The following is a 16512-nucleotide window of genomic DNA, read 5'->3' on the forward strand; positions in this document are numbered from 1 at the left end:
GAGTCGGGGGGGGAGAGCGCGGGCGAGTCGGGGGGGGAGAGCGCGGGCGAGTCGGGAGCGGGGGGAGAGCGCGGGGGCGAGTCGGGGGGGGAGAGCGCGGGCGAGTCGGGGGGGGAGAGCAGCGGGCGAGTCGGGGGGGAGAGCGCGGGCGAGTCGGGGGGGGAGAGCGCGGGCGAGTCGGGGGGGAGAGAGCGCGGGCGAGTCGGGGGGGAGAGCGCGGGCGAGTCGGGGGGGGAGAGCGCGGGCGAGTCGGGGGGGGAGAGCGCGGGCGAGTCGGGGGGGGAGAGCGCGGGCGAGTCGGGGGGGATGAGCGCGGGCGAGTCGGGGGGGGAGAGCGCGGGCGAGTCGGGGGGGGAGAGCGCGGGCGAGTCGGGGGGGGAGAGCAGCGGGCGAGTCGGGGGGGGAGAGCGCGGGCGAGTCGGGGGGGGGAGAGCGCGGGCGAGTCGGGGGGGGAGAGCGCGGGCGAGTCGGGGGGGGAGAGCGCGGGCGAGTCGGGGGGGGGAGAGCGCGGGCGAGTCGGGGGGGGAGAGCGCGGGCGAGTCGGGGGGGGAGAGCGCGGGCGAGTCGGGGGGGGAGAGCGCGGGCGAGTCGGGGGGGGAGAGCGCGGGCGAGTCGGGGGGGGAGAGCGCGGGCGAGTCGGGGGGGGAGAGCGCGGGCGAGTCGGGGGGGAGAGCGCGGGCGAGTCGGGGGGGGAGAGCGCGGGCGAGTCGGGGGGGGAGAGCGCGGGCGAGTCGGGGGGGAGAGCCGGCGAGTCGGGGGGAGAGCGCGGGCGAGTCGGGGGGGAGAGCGCGGGCGAGTCGGGGGGGAGAGCGCGGGCGAGTCGGGGGGGGAGAGCGCGGGCGAGTCGGGGGGGGGAGAGCGCGGGCGAGTCGGGGGGGGAGAGCGCGGGCGAGTCGGGGGGGAGAGCGCGGGCGAGTCGGGGGGGGAGAGCGCGGGCGAGTCGGGGGGGGGAGAGCGCGGGCGAGTCGGGGGGGGAGAGCGCGGGCGAGTCGGGGGGGGAGAGCGCGGGCGAGTCGGGGGGGAGAGCGCGGGCGAGTCGGGGGGGGAGAGCGCGGGCGAGTCGGGGGGGGAGAGCGCGGGCGAGTCGGGGGGGAGAGCGCGGGCGAGTCGGGGGGGAGAGCGCGGGCGAGTCGGGGGGGGAGAGCGCGGGCGAGTCGGGGGGGGAGAGCGCGGGCGAGTCGGGGAGTCGGGCGGGGGAGAGCGCGGGCGAGTCGGGGGGGGAGAGCGCGGGCGAGTCGGGGGGGGAGAGCGCGGGCGAGTCGGGGGGGAGAGCGCGGGCGAGTCGGGGGGGAGAGCGCGGGCGAGTCGGGGGGGGAGAGCGCGGGCGAGTCGGGGGGGAGAGCGCGGGCGAGTCGGGGGGGAGAGCGCGGGCGAGTCGGGGGGGGGAGAGCGCGGGCGAGTCGGGGGGGGAGAGCGCGGGCGAGTCGGGGGGGGAGAGCGCGGGCGAGTCGGGGGGGGAGAGCGCGGGCGAGTCGGGGGGGGAGAGCGCGGGCGAGTCGGGGGGGGAGAGCGCGGGCGAGTCGGGGGGGAGAGCGCGGGCGAGTCGGGGGGGAGAGCGCGGGCGAGTCGGGGGGGAGAGCGCGGGCGAGTCGGGGGGGGGAGAGCGCGGGCGAGTCGGGGGGGGAGAGCGCGGGCGAGTCGGGGGGGAGAGCGCGGGCGAGTCGGGGGGGGAGAGCGCGGGCGAGTCGGGGGGAGAGCCGGCGAGTCGGGGGAGAGCGCGGGCGAGTCGGGGGGGAGAGCGCGGGCGAGTCGGGGGGGAGAGCGCGGGCGAGTCGGGGGGGAGAGCGCGGGCGAGTCGGGGGGGGAGAGCGCGGGCGAGTCGGGGGGGGAGAGCGCGGGCGAGTCGGGGGGGAGAGCGCGGGCGAGTCGGGGGGAGAGCGCGGGCGAGTCGGGGGGGGAGAGCGCGGGCGAGTCGGGGGGGGGAGAGCGCGGGCGAGTCGGGGGGGGAGAGCGCGGGCGAGTCGGGGGGGAGAGCGCGGGCGAGTCGGGGGGGAGAGCGCGGGCGAGTCGGGGGGGGAGAGCGCGGCGAGTCGGGGGGGAGAGCGCGGGCGAGTCGGGGGGGAGAGCGCGGGCGAGTCGGGGGGGAGAGCGCGGGCGAGTCGGGGGGGGAGAGCGCGGGCGAGTCGGGGGGGGAGAGCGCGGGCGAGTCGGGGGGGAGAGCGCGGGCGAGTCGGGGGGGGAGAGCGCGGGCGAGTCGGGGGGGGAGAGCGCGGGCGAGTCGGGGGGGGAGAGCGCGGGCGAGTCGGGGGGAGAGCGCGGCGAGTCGGGGGGAGAGCGCGGGCGAGTCGGGGGGGAGAGCGCGGGCGAGTCGGGGGGGGAGAGCGCGGGCGAGTCGGGGGGGGAGAGCGCGGGCGAGTCGGGGGGGAGAGCTGCGGGCGAGTCGGGGGGGGAGAGCGCGGGCGAGTCGGGGGGGAGAGCGCGGGCGAGTCGGGGGGGGAGAGCGCGGGCGAGTCGGGGGGGGAGAGCGCGGCGAGTCGGGGGGGAGAGCGCGGGCGAGTCGGGGGGGGAGAGCGCGGGCGAGTCGGGGGGGGGAGAGCGCGGGCGAGTCGGGGGGGGAGAGCGCGGGCGAGTCGGGGGGGGAGAGCGCGGGCGAGTCGGGGGGGAGAGCGCGGGCGAGTCGGGGGGGGAGAGCGCGGGCGAGTCGGGGGGGGAGAGCGCGGGCGAGTCGGGGGGGGAGAGCGCGGGCGAGTCGGGGGGGGAGAGCGCGGGCGAGTCGGGGGGGGAGAGCGCGGGCGAGTCGGGGGGGGAGAGCGCGGGCGAGTCGGGGGGGGAGAGCGCGGGCGAGTCGGGGGGGGAGAGCGCGGGCGAGTCGGGGGGGAGAGCGCGGCGAGTCGGGGGGAGAGCGCGGCGAGTCGGGGGGGGAGAGCGCGGGCGAGTCGGGGGGGGAGAGCGCGGGCGAGTCGGGGGGGGAGAGCGCGGGCGAGTCGGGGGGGAGAGCGCGGGCGAGTCGGGGGGGAGCGCGGGCCGGGGGGAGAGCGCGGGCGAGTCGGGGGGGAGAGCGCGGGCGAGTCGGGGGGGGGAGAGAGCGCGGGCGAGTCGGGGGGGGGGAGAGCGCGGGCGAGTCGGGGGGGGGACGAGCGCGGGCGAGTCGGGGGGGGAGAGCGCGGGCGAGTCGGGGGGGGAGAGCGCGGGCGAGTCGGGGGGGGAGAGCGCGGGCGAGTCGGGGGGGAGAGCGCGGGCGAGTCGGGGGGGGAGAGCGCGGGCGAGTCGGGGGGGAGAGCGCGGGCGAGTCGGGGGGGGAGAGAGCGCGGGCGAGTCGGGGGGGGGAGAGCGCGGGCGAGTCGGGGGGGGAGAGCGCGGGCGAGTCGGGGGGGGGAGAGCGCGGGCGAGTCGGGGGGGAGAGCGCGGGCGAGTCGGGGGGGGAGAGCGCGGGCGAGTCGGGGGGGGAGAGCGCGGGCGAGTCGGGGGGGGGAGAGCGCGGGCGAGTCGGGGGGGGAGAGCGCGGGCGAGTCGGGGGGGGAGAGCGCGGGCGAGTCGGGGGGGGAGAGCGCGGGCGAGTCGGGGGGGGGAGAGCGCGGGCGAGTCGGGGGGGGGAGAGCGCGGGCGAGTCGGGGGGGGAGAGCGCGGGCGAGTCGGGGGGGGAGAGCGCGGGCGAGTCGGGGGGGAGAGCGCGGGCGAGTCGGGGGGGGAGAGCGCGGGCGAGTCGGGGGGGAGAGCGCGGGCGAGTCGGGGGGGGAGAGCGCGGGCGAGTCGGGGGGGGGGAGAGCGCGGGCGAGTCGGGGGGGGAGAGCTCGGGGGGGGAGAGCGCGGGCGAGTCGGGGGGGGAGAGCGCGGGCGAGTCGGGGGGGGGGGAGAGCGCGGGCGAGTCGGGGGGGGAGAGCGCGGGCGAGTCGGGGGGGGAGAGCGCGGGCGAGTCGGGGGGGGAGAGCGCGGGCGAGTCGGGGGGGATGAGCGCGGGCGAGTCGGGGGGGGAGAGCGCGGGCGAGTCGGGGGGGGAGAGCGCGGGCGAGTCGGGGGGGGGAGAGCGCGGGCGAGTCGAGCGCGGGCGAGTCGGGGGGGGGAGAGCGCGGGCGAGTCGCGGGGGAAGAGCGCGGGCGAGCCGCGGGGGGGAAGAGAGCGAGCGACGGGGGGGAAGAGAGCGAGCGACGGGGGGGGAAGAGAGCGAGCGACGGGGGGGAAGAGAGCGAGCGACGGGGGGGAAGAGAGCGAGCGACGGGGGGGAAGAGAGCGAGCGACGGGGGGGAAGAGAGCGAGCGACGGGGGGGAAGAGAGCGAGCGACTGGGGGGGGAAGAGAGCGAGCGACTGGGGGGGGGAAGAGAGCGAGCGACTGGGGGGTAAGAGAGCGAGCGACTGGGGGGGAAGAGAGCGAGCGACTGGGGGGGAAGAGAGCGAGCGACTGGGGGGGGAAGGGGGGGAAGAGAGCGAGCGACTGGGGGGGGAAGAGAGCGAGCGACTGGGGGGGGGAAGAGAGCGAGCGACTGGGGGGGGAAGAGAGCGAGCGACTGGGGGGGGGAAGAGAGCGAGCGACTGGGGGGGGAAAGAGAGCGAGCGACTGGGGGGGGAAGAGAGCGAGCGACTGGGGGGGGAAGAGAGCGAGCGACTGGGGGGGGAAGAGAGCGAGCGACTGGGGGGGGAAGAGAGCGAGCGACTGGGGGGGGAAGAGAGCGAGCGACTGGGGGGGGAAGAGAGCGAGCGACTGGGGGGGGAAGAGAGCGAGCGACCTGGGGGGGGAAGAGAGCGAGCGACTGGGGGGGGAAGAGAGCGAGCGACTGGGGGGGGAAGAGAGCGAGCGACTGGGGGGGAAGAGAGCGAGCGACTGGGGGGGGAAGAGAGCGAGCGACTGGGGGGGGAAGAGAGCGAGCGACTGGGGGGGAAGAGAGCGAGCGACTGGGGGGGGAAGAGAGCGAGCGACTGGGGGGGGAAGAGAGCGAGCGACTGGGGGGGGAAGAGAGCGAGCGACTGGGGGGGGAAGAGAGCGAGCGACTGGGGGGGGAAGAGAGCGAGCGACTGGGGGGGGAAGAGAGCGAGCGACTGGGGGGGGAAGAGAGCGAGCGACTGGGGGGGGAAGAGAGCGAGCGACTGGGGGGGGAAGAGAGCGAGCGACTGGGGGGGGAAGAGAGCGAGCGACTGGGGGGGGAAGAGAGCGAGCGACTGGGGGGGGAAGAGAGCGAGCGACTGGGGGGGGAAGAGAGCGAGCGACTGGGGGGGGAAGAGAGCGAGCGACTGGGGGGGGAAGAGAGCGAGCGACTGGGGGGGGAAGAGAGCGAGCGACTGGGGGGGAAGAGAGCGAGCGACTGGGGGGGGAAGAGAGCGAGCGACTGGGGGGGGAAGAGAGCGAGCGACTGGGGGGGAAGAGAGCGAGCGACTGGGGGGGGAAGAGAGCGAGCGACTGGGGGGGGAAGAGAGCGAGCGACTGGGGGGGAAGAGAGCGAGCGACTGGGGGGGGAAGAGAGCGAGCGACTGGGGGGGGAAGAGAGCGAGCGACTGGGGGGGGAAGAGAGCGAGCGACTGGGGGGGAAGAGAGCGAGCGACTGGGGGGGAAGAGAGCGAGCGACTGGGGGGGAAGAGAGCGAGCGACTGGGGGGGAAGAGAGCGAGCGACTGGGGGGGGAAGAGAGCGAGCGACTGGGGGGGGAAGAGAGCGAGCGACTGGGGGGGGAAGAGAGCGAGCGACTGGGGGGGGAAGAGAGCGAGCGACTGGGGGGGGGAAGAGAGCGAGCGACTGGGGGGGGAAGAGAGCGAGCGACTGGGGGGGGAAGAGAGCGAGCGACTGGGGGGGGAAGAGAGCGAGCGACTGGGGGGGGAAGAGAGCGAGCGACTGGGGGGGGAGAGAGCGACTGGGGGGAAGAGCGAGCGACTGGGGGGGGAAGAGAGCGAGCGACTGGGGGGGGAAGAGAGCGAGCGACTGGGGGGGGAAGAGAGCGAGCGACTGGGGGGGGAAGAGAGCGAGCGACTGGGGGGGGAAGAGAGCGAGCGACTGGGGGGGGAAGAGAGCGAGCGACTGGGGGGGGAAGAGAGGCGAGCGACTGGGGGGGGGAAGAGGGCGAGCGACTGGGGGGGGGAAGAGGGCGAGCGACTGGGGGGGGGAAGAGGAGCGAGCGACTGGGGGGGGGAAGAGGGCGAGCGACTGGGGGGGAAGAGGGCGAGCGACTGGGGGGGGAAGAGGGCGCGCGACTGGGGGGGGAAGGGGGCGCGCGACTGGGGGGGGAAGGGGGCGCGCGACTGGGGGGGGGAAGGGGGCGCGCGACTGGGGGGGGAAGGGGGCGCGCGACTGGGGGGGGAAGGGGGCGCGCGACTGGGGGGGGAAGGGGGCGCGCGACTGTGGGGGGAAGGGGGCGCGCGACTGTGGGGGGAAGGGGGCGCGCGACTGGGGGGGGAAGGGGGCGCGCGACTGGGGGGGGAAGGGGGGCGCGCGACTGGGGGGGGGAAGGGGCGCGCGACTGGGGGGGGAAGGGGGCGCGCGACTGGGGGGGGAAGGGGGCGCGCGACTGGGGGGGGAAGGGGGCGCGCGACTGGGGGGGGAAGGGGGCGCGCGACTGGGGGGGAAGGGGGCGCGCGACTGGGGGGGGAAGGGGGCGCGCGACTGGGGGGGGAAGGGGGGCGCGCGACTGGGGGGGGAAGGGGGCGCGCGCGACTGGGGGGGGGAAGGGGGCGCGCGACTGGGGGGGAAGGGGGCGCGCGACTGGGGGGGAAGGGGGCGCGCGACTGGGGGGGAAGGGGGCGCGCGACTGGGGGGGAAGGGGGGCGCGCGACTGGGGGGGAAGGGGGCGCGCGACTGGGGGGGAAGGGGGCGCGCGACTGGGGGGGAAGGGGGCGCGCGACTGGGGGGGAAGGGGGCGCGCGACTGGGGGGGAAGGGGGCGCGCGACTGGGGGGGAAGGAGGGCGCGCGACTGGGGGGGAAGGGGGCGCGCGACTGGGGGGAAGGGGGGCGCGCGACTGGGGGGGAAGGGGGCGCGCGACTGGGGGGGAAGGGGGCGCGCGACTGGGGGGAAGGGGGCGCGCGACTGGGGGGGAAGGGGGCGCGCGACTGGGGGGGAAGGGGGCGCGCGACTGGGGGGGAAGGGGGCGCGCGACTGGGGGGGAAGGGGGGCGCGCGACTGGGGGGAAGGGGGCGCGCGACTGGGGGGGAAGGGGGCGCGCGACTGGGGGGGAAGGGGGCGCGCGACTGGGGGGGAAGGGGGCGCGCGACTGGGGGGGAAGGGGGCGCGCGACTGGGGGGGAAGGGGGCGCGCGACTGGGGGGGAAGGGGGCGCGCGACTGGGGGGGGAAGGGGCGACTGGGGGGGAAGGGGGCGCGCGACTGGGGGGGAAGGGGGCGCGCGACTGGGGGGGGAAGGGGGCGCGCGACTGGGGGGGAAGGGGGCGCGCGACTGGGGGGGAAGGGGGGCGCGCGACTGGGGGGGAAGGGGGAGCGCGCGACTGGGGGGGAAGGGGGCGCGCGACTGGGGGGGGAAGGGGGCGCGCGACTGGGGGGGAAGGGGGCGCGCGACTGGGGGGGAAGGGGGCGCGCGACTGGGGGGGAAGGGGGCGCGCGACTGGGGGGGAAGGGGGCGCGCGACTGGGGGGGAAGGGGGCGCGCGAACTGGGGGGAAGGGGGCGCGCGACTGGGGGGGAAGGGGTGCGCGCGACTGGGGGGGAAGGGGCGCGCGCGACTGGGGGGGAAGGGGGCGCGCGACTGGGGGGGAAGGGGTGCGCGCGACTGGGGGGGAAGGGGGCGCGCGACTGGGGGGGAAGGGGTGCGCGCGACTGGGGGGGAAGGGGGCGCGCGACTGGGGGGGAAGGGGGGCGCGCGACTGGGGGGGAAGGGGGGCGCGCGACTGGGGGGAAGGGGGCGCGCGACTGGGGGGGAAGGGGAGCGCGCGACTGGGGGGGAAGGGGGGGCGCGCGACTGGGGGGGAAGGGGGCGCGCGACTGGGGGGGAAGGGGGGCGCGCGACTGGGGGGGGAAGGGGGCGCGCGACTGGGGGGGAAGGGGGCGCGCGACTGGGGGGGAAGGGGGGCGCGCGACTGGGGGGGAAGGGGGCGCGCGACTGGGGGGGGAAGGGGGCGCGCGACTGGGGGGGGAAGGGGGCGCGCGACTGGGGGGGAAGGGGGCGCGCGACTGGGGGGGAAGGGGGCGCGCGACTGGGGGGGGAAGGGGGCGCGCGACTGGGGGGGGAAGGGGGGCGCGCGACTGGGGGGGGGAAGGGGGCGCGCGACTGGGGGGGGGAAGGGGGCGCGCGACTGGGGGGGGGAAGGGGGCGCGCGACTGGGGGGGGAAGGGGGCGCGCGACTGGGGGGGGGAAGGGGGCGCGCGACTGGGGGGGGGAAGGGGCGCGGAGCAGCGCGCTGGGGGGGGAAGGGGGCGCGCGACTGGGGGGGGAAGGGGGCGCGCGACTGGGGGGGGGAAGGGGGCGCGCGACTGGGGGGGGGAAGGGGGCGCGCGACTGGGGGGGGGAAGGGGGCGCGCGACTGGGGGGGGGGAAGGGGGCGCGCGACTGGGGGGGGGAAGGGGGCGCGCGACTGGGGGGTGGAAGGGGGCGCGCGACTGGGGGGGGGAAGGGGGCGCGCGACTGGGGGGTGGAAGGGGGGCGCGCGACTGGGGGGGGGAAGGGGGGCGCGCGACTGGGGGGGGAAGGGGGCGCGCGACTGGGGGGGAAGGGGGCGCGCGACTGGGGGGGGAAGGGGGCTGGCGCGCGACTGGGGGGGGGAAGGGGAGCGCGCGACTGGGGGGGGGAAGGGGGCGCGCGACTGGGGGGGGGAAGGGGGGCGCGCGACTGGGGGGGGGAAGGGGGCGCGCGACTGGGGGGGGGGAAGGGGGGCGCGCGACTGGGGGGGGGAAGGGGGCGCGCGACTGGGGGGGGAAGGGGGCGCGCGACTGGGGGGGGAAGGGGGGCGCGCGACTGGGGGGGGAAGGGGGCGCGCGACTGGGGGGGGAAGGGGGGCGCGCGACTGGGGGGGGGGAAGGGGGTCGCGCGACTGGGGGGGAAGGGGGGCGCGCGACTGGGGGGGGGAAGGGGAGCGCGCGACTGGGGGGGGAAGGGGGCGCGCGACTGGGGGGGGGGGAAGGGGTGCGCGCGACTGGGGGGGGGAAGGGGGCGCGCGACTGGGGGGGGGAAGGGGGCGCGCGACTGGGGGGGGAAGGGGGCGCGCGACTGGGGGGGGGAAGGGGGCGCGCGACTGGGGGGGGAAGGGGGCGCGCGACTGGGGGGGGGAAGGGGGCGCGCGACTGGGGGGGGAAGGGGTGCGCGCGACTGGGGGGGGAAGGGGGCGCGCGACTGGGGGGGGGAAGGGGGCGCGCGACTGGGGGGGGGAAGGGGCGCGCTGCGACTGGGGGGGGGGAAGGGGGCGCGCGACTGGGGGGGGGGAAGGGGGCGCGCGACTGGGGGGGGGGAAGGGGGCGCGCGACTGGGGGGGGGAAGGGGGCGCGCGCGACTGGGGGGGGGGAAGGGGGCGCGCGGACTGGGGGGGAAGGGGGCGCGCGACTGGGGGGGGGAAGGGGGTGCGCGCGACTGGGGGGGGGAAGGGGGCGCGCGACTGGGGGGGGGAAGGGGGCGCGCGACTGGGGGGGGGAAGGGGGGCGCGCGACTGGGGGGGGGAGGGGTGCGCGCGACTGGGGGGGGAAGGGGGCGCGCGACTGGGGGGGGGAAGGGGGCGCGCGACTGGGGGGGGAAGGGGGCGCGCGACTGGGGGGGGAAGGGGGCGCGCGACTGGGGGGGGAAGGGGGCGCAGCGACTGGGGGGGGAAGGGGCTGCGCGCGACTGGGGGGGGGAAGGGGGCGCGCGACTGGGGGGGGAAGGGGGCGCGCGACTGGGGGGGGAAGGGGGCGCGCGACTGGGGGGGGAAGGGGGGCGCGCGACTGGGGGGGGAAGGGGGGCGCGCGACTGGGGGGGGAAGGGGTGCGCGCGACTGGGGGGGGAAGGGGGCGCGCGACTGGGGGGGAAGGGGGGCGCGCGACTGGGGGGGGAAGGGGTGCGCGCGACTGGGGGGGGAAGGGGCTGGCGCGACTGGGGGGGGAAGGGGGCGCGCGACTGGGGGGGGAAGGGGGCGCGCGACTGGGGGGGGAAGGGGGGCGCGCGACTGGGGGGGGGAAGGGGGCGCGCGACTGGGGGGGAAGGGGGCGCGCGACTGGGGGGGGAAGGGGGCGCGCGACTGGGGGGGGAAGGGGGGCGCGCGACTGGGGGGGGAAGGGGGCGCGCGACTGGGGGGGGGAAGGGGGCGCGCGACTGGGGGGGGAAGGGGGCGCGCGACTGGGGGGGGAAGGGGGCGCGCGACTGGGGGGGGAAGGGGGCGCGCGACTGGGGGGGGAAGGGGGCGCGCGACTGGGGGGGAAGGGGGGCGCGCGACTGGGGGGGGAAGGGGGCGCGCGACTGGGGGGGGAAGGGGGCGCGCGACTGGGGGGGGAAGGGGGCGCGCGACTGGGGGGGGAAGGGGGCGCGCGACTGGGGGGGGAAGGGGGCGCGCGACGGGGGGGAAGGGGGCGCGCGACTGGGGGGGGAAGGGGGCGCGCGACGGGGGGGAAGGGGGGCGCGCGACTGGGGGGGGAAGGGGGCGCGCGACTGGGGGGGGAAGGGGGCGCGCGACTGGGGGGGGAAGGGGGCGCGCGACTGGGGGGGAAGGGGGCGCGCGACTGGGGGGAAGGGGGCGCGCGACTGGGGGGGAAGGGGGCGCGCGACTGGGGGGGGAAGGGGGCGCGCGACGGGGGGGAAGGGGGCGCGCGACTGGGGGGGGAAGGGGGCGCGCGACTGGGGGGGGAAGGGGGCGCGCGACTGGGGGGGAAGGGGGCGCGCGACTGGGGGGGAAGGGGGCGCGCGACTGGGGGGGAAGGGGGCGCGCGACTGGGGGGGAAGGGGGCGCGCGACTGGGGGGGAAGGGGGCGCGCGACTGGGGGGGAAGGGGGCGCGCGACTGGGGGGGAAGGGGGCGCGCGACTGGGGGGGGAAGGGGGCGCGCGACTGGGGGGGGGAAGGGGGCGCGCGACTGGGGGGGAAGGGGGCGCGCGACTTGGGGGGGAAGGGGGCGCGCGACTGGGGGGGAAGGGGGCGCGCGACTGGGGGGGAAGGGGGCGCGCGACGGGGGGGAAGGGGGCGCGCGACTGAGGGGGGAAGGGGGCGCGCGACTGGGGGGGGAAGGGGGCGCGCGACCGGGGGGGGAAGAGAGAGCGCGACCGGGGGGGGGGAAGAGAGAGCGCGACCGGGGGGGGGGAAGAGAGAGCGCGACCGGGGGGGGAAGAGAGAGCGCGACCGGGGGGGAAGAGAGAGCGCGACCGGGGGGGGAAGAGAGAGCGCGACCGGGGGGGGGGAAGAGAGAGCGCGACCGGGGGGGGAAGAGAGAGCGCGACCGGGGGGGAAGAGAGAGCGCGACCGGGGGGGGGAAGAGAGAGCGCGACCGGGGGGGAAGAGAGAGCGCGACCGGGTGGGGAAGAGAGAGCGCGACCGGGGGGGAAGAGAGAGCGCGACCGGGGGGGAAGAGAGAGCGCGACCGGGGGGGAAGAGAGAGCGCGACCGGGGGGGAAGAGAGAGCGCGACCGGGGGGGAAGAGAGAGCGCGACCGGGGGGGAAGAGAGAGCGCGACCGGGGGGGAAGAGAGAGAGCGACCGGGGGGGAAGAGAGAGAGCGACCGGGGGGAAGAGAGAGAGCGACCGGGTGGAAGAGAGAGAGCGACCGGCGGGAAGAGAGAGAGCGACCGGGGGGGAAGAGAGAGAGCGACCGGGGGGAAGAGAGAGCGAGCGACCGGGGGGGAAGAGAGCGACTGGGGGGGAAGCGAGAGAGCGAGAGACGGGGGGAGTGAGCACGACTGGGGGGGGAAGAGAGAGCGAGAGACTGGAGGGCAGCGAGAGACTGGGGGGGGGGGGAGAAGAGAGAGCGAGCGAGAGAGAGACTGGGGGGGGAAGAGAGAGAGAGACTGGGGGGGGAGGAGGAGGGAGGGAAGGGGGGAGCAGGAGGGAGGAGAGGGGAGGGGGGAGGGAAGGTGGGGGAGGGAGGAGAGAGGGGAGGGAGAGGAGGCAGAGAGAAGGAGAGAGAGAGAGAGGGAAGGAGAGAGAGTCAAAGAGGGAAGGAGAGAGAGACAGAGAGGGAAGGGGAGAGAGGGAAGGAGAGAGATTGGGAGTGAGAGAGAGAGAGATTGGGAGTGTGAGAGAGAGAGATTGGGAGTGTGAGAGAGAGATTGGGAGTGTGAGAGAGAGATTGGGAGTGTGAGAGAGAGATTGGGAGTGTGAGAGAGAGATTGGGAGTGTGAGAGAGAGATTGGGAGTGTGAGAGAGAGATTGGGAGTGTGAGAGAGAGATTGGGAGTGTGAGAGAGAGATTGGGAGTGTGAGAGAGAGAGATTGGGAGTGAGAGAGATTGGGAGTGAGAGAGAGACTGGGAGTGAGAGAGAGAGACTGGGCCGCCACGGCCGCTCACCTGATGGCTTTGGGTCGGGCTCTCGGGCGGGGCTGTTGACGCCGCGGGGAGGTTTTGTGCGTGGCAGCTCCCGGCACGGCCCGCCGCAGCCGGTGACTTGGTGGCTTTGGGTCGGGCTCTGGGGCGGGGCTGTTGACGCCGCGGGTAAGTTTTGTGCGCGGCGGCTCCTGGCACGGCCCGCAACTCAAGGCCCAGGCTTCCCGGGCTGCTAGGCCGCGCCCGGCGCCGGCACAGCCGCTCGAAGCGGCCGTCAAAGTAGGCGAGCCTCCGGGCGAATGGCAGGGGATCACTTCATTTCCTACTGTTGCTAAATACAATTTAAAACTCAAATAAATTGTTATTTTCCTTAGTTCCCTAACACACAGAAAGTGTGGGGAAAAAATGAAGAATCAAGATGGCGGCCACTCACCTCGGTTCAGAATGAAAGGGCCCGCCCACACACGCACCGATTGGTCGACCGTCAGGTCACCGAAGCGTAGGATTGGTCAATCGTCAAGTCACTCAACACAACTGTAGGATGGCCCGCCCGCATGCGCAATGAACCCGCCCCCGCGACGCAGCGATTGGTCAACCGTCGGTCAACTGTCAGGTCGCTCGACCGTACGATTGGTCAACCTTCACGTCACTCAATGCTAATGAGCAAATGAGCGGAACTTTTCCCATTTAATGAGCGGAATTTTGAACGTTTTTTGGCTACCGTGGGCACGATTTTTGTCTGACGGAAAAGTAAATACGCCTATGACCGGTCCGTAATCGTAAGCTTTCTTTTGATGTGACGCGCGTGTAGGTACGCTCTATAACTTTCGAACGTATAGAGAACGGACAGACAGACAGAAGAGGTCTTTTATAGATATAGATAGAAGATAGATAGATATAGATAGATAGATAGATTTAAAAAGTGATTTTTTTTTAAATCCATTTGAAGATTTAGTGATGTTTTGGGGCTTGTAGTATTTATAAGTTTGACAGCCCCTCCAATTGGCTCTCCATGGCCCACGTGATCCCAGGGGATGCATCGAACTAACTGCACCCCTGGGATACGCAAACACTGTGCACTAGCAGTTGGAGCAGGCCCAGGATCGGAATACCACGGGGGCCCACAGCTCAACGGCCGGCGCGCAAACTAAGTGCAGGTCAGGGGCTTGCACCCGCGGGAAGCCCTCGACCCAAATTTCTGGGCCAACTATATAAATGCAAGTCTTCCTTTCTTTCCTTTCTTACATTGTCTGGCAAATTTACTTCACAACCGATATACTACAGTTAGAGGAGTGCAATGGTGCAGCATCATCATTCCATCTGGCATACAAATTTAAATTTGTTTTAAAGATGCTTTGTTTTGTTTTTTTAAAAAGTTCATACCATCATGAATCTACCATCTGCCTCTGTGCAAACCTGCCATGATGGCAGTGTAGAAGATCCTGGAGCAGTGTTACAGGATTGCAGCCTTTCCCAGAGCTGAACACTCAGCCAATAACATTACCTCAACCTGCAATTAGCTCCGTAACCAGCAGCATATGTGTGTTGTAAGTTGATGCACTGCAAACTGCATAGTCATTGCAACAAGGCAGTGTTGAAATAGACAGTGAAAGGACTTAAGGTGTCAGCCATGGCTCAGTCAGCAGCACTCTCACCTCTGAGTCAGAAGGTCATGAGCACAAATATCAAAGCTGACACTCCAGTGCAGTGTCAAGGGAGTGCTGAACTGTCGGAGGTGCCATGTTTCGGATGAGACGTTAAACCGAGGCCCCGACTGCCCTCTCAGGTGGAGGTAAAAGATCCCATAGCACTATTTTGAAGAGGAGCAGGGGAGTTATCTGGCCAATATTTATCCGTCAATCAACATCACTAAAAACAGATTACCTGGTCATTATCACACTGCTGTTTGTGGGAGCTTGCTGTGTGCAAATTGGCTGCTGCGTTTCCCACATTACAACAGTGACTATACTTGAAAAGTGCTTCATTGGCTGTAAAGCGCTTTGGGGCGTCCGGAGGTCGTAAAAGGCGCTATATAAATGTAAGTCTTTCTTTCTTTAATTGTTGATCAACCAACCTTGATATGAGGTATGAGGCGCGAGTTGGCTAGGATGGATTAGGGAACGTTACTTAAAGGGTTGACGGTGGATAGGCAATGGCAAACATTTAAAGATCGCATGGATGAACTCCAGAATTTGTTCATCCCTGTTTGGCATAAAAATAAAACAAAAAAGGTGACTCAACCATGGCTAACAAAGGAAATTAGGGATAGCATAAGATCCAAGAGGACATATAAATTGGCCAGAAAAAGCAGCAAACCTGAGGATTGGGAGCAGTTTCGGATTCAGCAAAGGAGGACAAAGGGATTAATTAAGAGGGGGAAAATAGAGTATGAGAGTAAGCTTGCAGGGAACATAAAAACTGACTGTAAAAGCTTCTATAGATATGTGAAGAGAAAAAGATTGGTGAAGTCAAGCATAGGTCCCTTGCAGTCAGAATTAGGGGAATTTATAATGGGGAACAAAGAAATGGCAGATCAATTAAATACATACTTTGGTTCTGTCTTCCCAAAGGAGGACACAAATAACCTCGCAGAGATGTCGGAGAACATAGGGTCTAATGAGAGGAAGGAATTGAATGAAATCAGTACTTGTAGGGAAATGGTGTTAGGGAAATTGACGGGATTGAAGGCCGATAAATCCCCAGGGCCCGATCATCTACATCCTAGGGTGCTTAAGGAAGTGGCCCTAGAAATAGTAGATGCATTGCTGGTCATCTTCCAAAATTCTAGACTTTGGAACAGTTCCCATGGATTGGAGGGTAGCTAATGTAACCCCACTATTCAAAAAAGATGGTAGAAAGAAAACAGGGAATTATAGACCGGTAAGCCTGACATCGGTAGTGGGGAAAATGCTAGAGTCCATTATAAAAGATGTAATAGCAGAGCACTTGGAAAACAGTGACAGGATCGGACAAAGTCAACATGGATTTACAAAAGGTAAATTGTGCTCGACTAATCGACTGGAATTTTTTGAGGATGTAACTGGTAGAATAGATAAGGGAGAACCAGTGGATGTGGTGTATTTGGACTTTCAGAAGGCTTTCGATAAGAGATTAGCGTGTAAAGTTAAAGCACATGGGATTGGGGGTAAGGTACTGACTTGGATAGAGAACTGGTTGGCAGACAGGAAGAAAAGAGTTGGAACAAACAGGTCTTTTTCCGAGTGGCAGGCAGTGACTAGTGGGGCACCGCAGGGATCGGTGCTAGGACCCCAGCTATTCACAATATATATTAATGATCTAGACGAGGGAACTAGATGTAATATCTCCAAGTTTGCAGATGACACAAAGCTGGGTGGGCGTGTGTGCTGTGAGGAGGATGCCGAGAAACTCCAGTATGATTTGGACAGGTTGGGTGATTGGGCAGATGCATTATAATGTGGATAAATGCGAGGTTATCCACTTTGGTGGCTAAAACAGGAAGGCAGATTATCTGAACGGCAATAGATTGGGAGAAGGGGAAGTGCAACGAGACCTGGGTGTCCTTGTGCACCAGTCGCTGAAGGTAAGCATGCAGGTGCAGCAGGCGGTTAAGAAGGCAAATGGTATGTTGGTCTTCGTAGCAAGAGGATTCGAGTACAGGAGCAAGGATGTCTTGCTGCAGTTGTACAGAGCCTTGGTGGGACCACACCGTGAGTATTGTGTGCAGTTTTGGTCGCCTTATCTGAGGAAGGATGTTCTTGCCATGGAAGGAGTGCAGCGAAGATTCACCAGACTGATACCTGGGACGGCAGGAATGACGTATGAGGAGAGATTGGGTCGATTGGGCTTATATTCACTGGAGTTTAGAAGAATGAGAGGGGATCTCATTGAAACTTATAAAATTCTAACAGGACTAGACAGACTAGATGCAGGAAGGATGTTCCTGATGGCGGGGGAGTCCAGAACCAGGGGTCACAGTCTAAAGATAAGGGGTAAGCCATTTAGGACAGACATGAGGAGGAATTTCTTCACCCAGAGAGTGGTGAACCTGTGGAATTCTCTCCCACAGAAGGCAGTTGAGGCCAGTTCATTAAATATATTCAAGAAGGAGTTAGATATATTTCTTAAGGCTAAAGGGATCAAGGGATATGGGGAGAAAGCAGGGACAGGGTACTGAATTTGGATGATCAGCCATGATCTCATTAAATGGCAGCGCAGGCTCGAGGGGCCGAATGAC

Source organism: Somniosus microcephalus, chromosome 8 (assembly GCF_052327205.1).
Source record: "Somniosus microcephalus isolate GS21.2 chromosome 8, FLI_Smic_1.0, whole genome shotgun sequence".
Taxonomy (NCBI): Eukaryota; Metazoa; Chordata; class Chondrichthyes; order Squaliformes; family Somniosidae; genus Somniosus; species Somniosus microcephalus.